The following is a 6,591-nucleotide window of genomic DNA, read 5'->3' on the forward strand; positions in this document are numbered from 1 at the left end:
ATCAGCTCTTAAAAAGGATTTTTTTGGGCTGGAGAGAGTTCAAAATGCTTACTGGGTTTGGATTCCCAGAACCCAAGAAAAAACTGTCTGGCACCCCAGCACTGGGGGAAACAGAGGCTGTCAGATTCCAGGAGCTCCATGGCAGACAGACCAGCTGAAATAGCAAGCTCTCTACTCAGGAAAAAAAAATCCATCTCAAAAAATAAGGTGGGATGACAGAGGAAGACATCCTAATGGCAATCTTTGGTCTCCACTCACTTCTATACAGGTAAGTGCGCACACACACACACACACACACACACACACACATGTTCCCATGCATGTACCACACACACACACACATGTACGCATGCAGAAGCCATACACACATGTGCATATTCACACAATATACACACATGCACATGCATACAGCGCGCGCGCACACACACACACACACACACACACACACACAAATAACTAAGGACCCTTAACTTTCTCCTTGTAATGTTCAATGAGGCAGCATATTGTTTATAGAAATAAGTTCAGGGTAGTTGGTATTCCTTCCTCATTGTTCACACCTCTTTTTTTTTTTTTTTTTTTTTTTTTTTTTTTTTTTTTGCTATACTCTAGTCCCTGGAGTATATTTTTCTGGAGTAGGTCTCTAATGTATTGTTCATATTGCACAGAATGCTTGGTCATTCACGGTCCAGCCCACCAAACACCACTCCTATAAGATTTCTAGGATTTCATTTAGTTTGAGTGCCCGAGGCTAGCACAAAAATCATTGGATTCATCTCCAAAGAACCCTATTGCTTTCTGGGGGAACCGTTGGTATTTGTTAGAGTTAAATAGAATTCGTAGGAAATATTTACCAAGGCCCTGCATGGATTGCCTTCTTCCGAGCCAAGGGAAATGAACTTTCTAGTAACTGAATGAAGCATAATAGAAACAAAGTATTCATTTGTCCAAATGCTTCTGGTTCTGAACCAGAGTCACAGTCTATAAAAGAGACGGAATTAGCTTTTTTTTTTTTTTTTTTTTCCCAGCACTCTCATGATTTCAGCATAGGCTAATGCCATGGTACCTGTCTACATTTGCAAACAATGAGTTAATCTAAAAACCAGGCAGGTTGGGAAGTAAAGCTCTTGAATTTTCTTTTAACTTTAAAATTACATTTTATTTATTTTATTATGGATGGGTGCATGTTGAGGTCATAACTTGTGGGAGATAGTTCTCTCCTAATGCATGTATCTTGTGTATCCCCAGGGTCAAATATAAGTCATCAGGTTCACTCAGCAAGTACCTTTACTCTCTGAGCCATCTTGTCTTTTAGCATCCTTCTCCCGCTTCTCTCTGTCACCCTCCCTCTCTCTCCCCTATTCCTCTCACATAAACTCTCATTGCTGTGAGGTCCCACCTCATCTCTGCCTCCAAAGCAATGAGCCAGAAGCCTCAAGCTGAAACCTGTGGAATCACGAGTCAAAAAACAACCCTTCTGTCTTTGGCTTGATTCCTCTGGGCATTTTGTCACAGCAATGGAAAAACAGCTAACACAGCAGCTGTCATTGTAATTACCCCTCCCCCCACAACACACACCTCCTGGTAGCTATGGGATGAAGACAATTACCATTGATTTGGGTTCTAACCATAATTTCTAAGGGTGCTGTCAATGTCTTACACAAAGAGCTCCCTCCAATTTGGTCCTTAATTAGGACCTCAGTTTGATGACCAGACATGCTCAACTCTGTTCTAGACAAAACAGAAAGTTTGCCGAAATTATCCAAGCCAGATAGAGCACTGCCTGACTCTGTGTAGGATTAAGATACTAAGAATATCCTCTTGATTAAACAAATCTTTCTCAGTGGTAAGAAAAAAACTGAGGCAGCAAGCACAGAGAAAACATTGCTATTGCAGAAGTTAACCTGATAACAGTTGAGTTCTAAGCTCAGAATAGCTCCAAATCAAGCAGGATTTGATTTCCAACATATGGGGATTCTTTAGTTACTCTAAAAAGAGGGAAATGCACACTTTACTGAACATCAGCAGGATGCCATGTGCCTTCATAGGCACTGACTCCCCAGATGTCACAGCCAAACAGCACCTGTCTCAGATGGCAGGGGGTGGCAGCCATCCAGAATTACCCAGCCCCAGAGGGCTTTCTTGATGTATGGGTGAATGGATGGGTGACCAAGTGTTTTTGTGACTATTGTACTATTTTGGTATTTTGCTTTTGATGTTAGATTTTTAGATAGCATTTAAAAAAAAGGAGACAAATCAGCCTTTGGCCCCCCAGACATCTGTTACACATCACTGTTAGTAGGTAAAGAACACAAGCATCATGGATGGAAACTACCAATTTTGGTTGGAGATATCACAGGTCAAATCATGATATTTGGCTCCAATAAGAATAGACATTTCATTAGTTTGGTTTGGGTCTATATATGACCTGTCTTCTTAGAACTTACAACACTGCTCGAAACAAAGAGGATGTTCAGACAGCTGGCAATGTTCCTGTCCTTGGAATTGTAACCATTTAAAATGTACACTAGCCAACTCAGGCAATATCTGCATCTCCAAAGGTAATGCTTTTCAGGGACCACAGAGGGCCAGCTTACCCATCTGTGTTCATCATGTTTCTGCTATTATAACAAAATACACGAGGCTTATAACTTATAAAGAAAAGAGACTGACTTGGCTCGTTACTTAGAAAGTTGAAAGTACAGATAACACAATGAGAGAACCGGTGAGTGGACCCGTGGCTGAATTACTTCATGAGTGGACATCAATCAACATGATGGGGCCTATGTGAGAAGAAGCCTAGAGACACTGTGTTGAGGTGATGCAGGCCCTCAATGACAGAAGGACTTCCCACCAGAATTCTTTTCTTTTTAAAGTGTGTGTGTGTGTGTGTGTGTGTGGCACCCACAGAGGCCAGAAGAGGATGTTAGATGCATCAGAGCGTGAGTTCAGGTGACTGTGACCTGCTGGACTCGGGTGGTTGGAACTGAACATGGGTGCCCTAGAAGATCAGGGAGGGCTCTTGAAAGGTGAAACATCTCTCCAGCCCCTAGGGCTATTTTCTTAAAGTTCTACTACACTGATCAGTGCCATCACACTGAAAGCTAAGTCTGCAACACAGGACCCCTTAGAGGATGAAACAGGCTCACCCTGTGCATCAGGCTGGATTCCACAAAGGAACTCTCAACCACTGATTCTCAATCTCTCTCCCTCTCCCTCTCCCTCTCCCTCTCTCCCTCTCCCTCTCCCTCTCCCTCTCCCTCTCCCTCTCCCTCTCCCTCTCCCTCTCCCTCTCCCTCTCCCTCTCCCTCTCCCTCTCCCTCTCCCTCTCCCTCTCCTTCTTCCTTTCCCCCTCTCTCTGTATGTGTGTGTGTATCTGTCTCTCTGTGTGTCTCTGTCTCTCTCTCTCTTTCTTATTTTCCTTTATTTAAATTTAGGCAAAGGAACAGAATATTCTGAATTTATAATGGGAGATGTGAGTCTTACGAGAACAGGGTCATGAAAGAATTCTCCCAGGTCTTTCCAGAATATATTCAGAACATTTGCTTGCTATTTCAAAATTTTGGCAACCAGACTAGAAGAAGAATCAGGTCATTTAGTAATAGTTCATGATAGTCATTACTTGGTGTAAACCAGAAAAGACATTTCTAGGTGAATGTGGTATTCTCAGTGTACAGTTTGGTAGTCTCAGTGTACAGTTTCTAAGTTTTAACTTAGAAAACAGATATAATTGTAACTAGAATAGTTAAGCTGAATTACTACTAAGGCTGGCCATTTTAACTGACTTGTAATATTCTGTTGTGTGTATTACTATCAAATCATGGCTTGTTGGAATGATGACAAGGATTCTGACTCTGCCAGATGCTGTTTTCAAATATGCCATTATTCTTATCTCCATTTAAAGTTGTGAAGGTGTAATACGTTTAAATATTAGAAAGAAAACAGTAATTGGAGAGAAGCCAAATGATCCACTGTGAGAAACTGTGAAGTTTGTGGATTTCCTGGCAGGGAGGCAAATAAGTGAAGTATTACAGCATTTTCCACTAACTGAAAACAGCTGTCATGTGATGATGGTGTCACATCTGCAGCTGACACCACTTCAAAGGACAGGTGCCTCAAGTTGTTTAAGAAAAAGCATCTCATGTACCAGGCTAGCAACCTTCAGGAAGTGACGCTGTGGGCAGTGGGAAGACCAGCTCCATAGCAACCAGGGTCACTGTGTTACCAAGGTACAGCCTTGGGGACACTTAGGGACACATTGCACTTACCTTGGCTAAGCCAGGGTGAGAGTAGACTTGGTAGTGGTTTGAGATGTAATAAATACCAAAGCATGGGCTACAAAAGAAGAAGTAGTTAAATTGGATTTCATCAAAGCACAAACTTCTGTGCATCAAAGAACATATTCAGTGTAGTCAAAAGTCAACCCACAGAATGGAGAGAAGACTTGTAGATTGGTATCAGGAGGAATTAGCGTTTAGACTATATAAAAAAACTAAAAGTGGGACAGCATTGAGAAATAATAAAAGTGAGAAGCAGGAAGAATGTGCTACTGGGGTGCAAAATACACCACAGAGGTATAGGAATCAAAACAGCATGATATAAGCATTAAAACAAACATGCAAAAGCAAGGTGTGGTGGGGTAGGCCTGCCATCCCAACATACAAGAGGGATTCAGACTGGAATACATGCGACCTTATCTCAAAATGAAGTAAAATAAACAACTTCCCCTCAGCCAAAATAACACACACACACAGAGAGAGAGAGAGAGAGAGAGAGAGAGAGAGAGAGAGAGAGAGAGAGAGAGAGAGAGAGAGAGAGAGAGAGAGAGAGAGAGAGAGAGAGAGAGAGAGAGAGAGAGAGAGAGAGAGAGAAGACATGAATACATAGTCTAAAAGGAAACCTATGTATCTATAACCAACTGCTCTTTGATGAAAGCAAAGCACAGTCAGGGGAGACAGAACTATCTACCCCATAAGCAGGAGAATGGAATCTGAACATGCAGAAGAGTGAGGCTGGACCCTTATCTCTCTCTATATGTAAAGTAAACTCAGAACGAATGAAAGACTTAGATGTGAAGCCATGAAACCAATAGAAGAAAACCTAAGTGAAACGCTTCAGGATATCCACGGTACTGGATATGGGCGAGGACATTTTTGGATCAGACTCAAACTACAGAAGAAACAAAACTCAAAGTAGGCAGATGGGATTAGGTCAAACTTTAAAAGGGGTTGCGCAGAAAAGGAACCATCAGAAGAGACAACCTAAAAGGGAGAGAAACTATTTTTGAACTAAACGCTGCAGTTTGAATCTGGAAGGTTTAGGAAAGCCCACCTGATTACATAGTGGGAGGATGTCAAGTTCCTAGTGAAAGGGCTTGGGGGTGGTGTTGAGAATGTAGTCTGTCTCCTCTCTCTCTCTCTCTCTCTCTCTCTCTCTCTCTCTCTCTCTCTCTCTCTCAGTGAGCAACTTGTTGCACTATCCTACCACTACCCTGTCACAGTGCCACAGCAGCGTGACCAAGGAACCATGGACAGAAACCTCTAAAATCACGAGTCAAAAAAAACTTTCCTCCTCACAATAAATGTCAAGTATTTTGTCACAGTATTGGAAGGCTTATACATGATATAACTGGAAAGGGTTAATATTCAAAATATGTAAGGAATTCAAGGAATTCAACTCATTAGCTAAAAAAAAAAAAAAAACAACAACTCAATTCCAAATAGGAACTAGATCTCTTCTGGATGTTCCTCAGAAGAAAACATAGAAACCAATGAGTATTGAAAAGTGCTGGGCACCACTAATCATCAGGAAATGCAAATAAAACCCACAGAGAGATGCTTTATCACTCCAGTTACAATGGCTGTTCCCAACAAGAAAGAGGATTAAAAACTGTTTTCATTGAGGCTTTGGGAATGAGGGAACCCTTGCACACTGTTCGAAGAGATATGCTAATACTAATACTGCTGATATTTCAAATACTGCTGGTACTAAATTTCGTGTTTTATTGTGCAGTCTGGTGACCATAGTAATGACAATGTAGCATAAACTGCAAAAAGCTAGAAGGGATTTTATATGGTTTTACTCAGTGAAATACTAAAGTTTGAGGAAACATATAAAGTGAAACTGTAATTTTAAAAATCACATAATGTGTGTAGGGACCAGACCACATGGTACCCAATAAATACAGATAATTCCATATCATTTCATCTATTTCTAATGTCTTTGCTACTAGAGCAAAAATGTGGATAAAGGACATGAGCAGGCACTTCATCTAACGCAATATACAAGTGGCCAAATGCAGCCATGAGAAGATGAAAAGAGCTACATAGCTCTAGCCACCAGGAAAACACAAGGCAAAACCAGGGGTGAGCTTCGTGGCGGTTAGAGTGTACAGCCAAGGAAAGAAATGGACGAAAGCATGAACAGGGAAGAGGAGAAAGTGGAATGCTTGTACATCTCTGATGGAAATACCAGTTAGCATGGACACTTGGAAAACAGTATGACAGTTTCTAAAACAACTAAGCAAACAAACCTTCCACTGGAGACAATGACTTCATACTGGAGATGTACTATCTGTGACTCAGTTACCTCCAT

General features: G+C 41.4%; 1 pseudogene; it reads left to right on the forward strand.

The window, feature by feature from the left end:
* The first annotated feature begins 212 nt into the window (after positions 1 to 212).
* Positions 213 to 6,591, forward strand: part of LOC143440724 (large ribosomal subunit protein eL18 pseudogene) — a 52,319-nt pseudogene continuing 45,940 nt past the window's right edge.

The sequence above is a fragment of the Arvicanthis niloticus genome, chromosome 30 (genome assembly GCF_011762505.2).
Source record: "Arvicanthis niloticus isolate mArvNil1 chromosome 30, mArvNil1.pat.X, whole genome shotgun sequence".
NCBI classification, from domain to species: Eukaryota; Metazoa; Chordata; class Mammalia; order Rodentia; family Muridae; genus Arvicanthis; species Arvicanthis niloticus.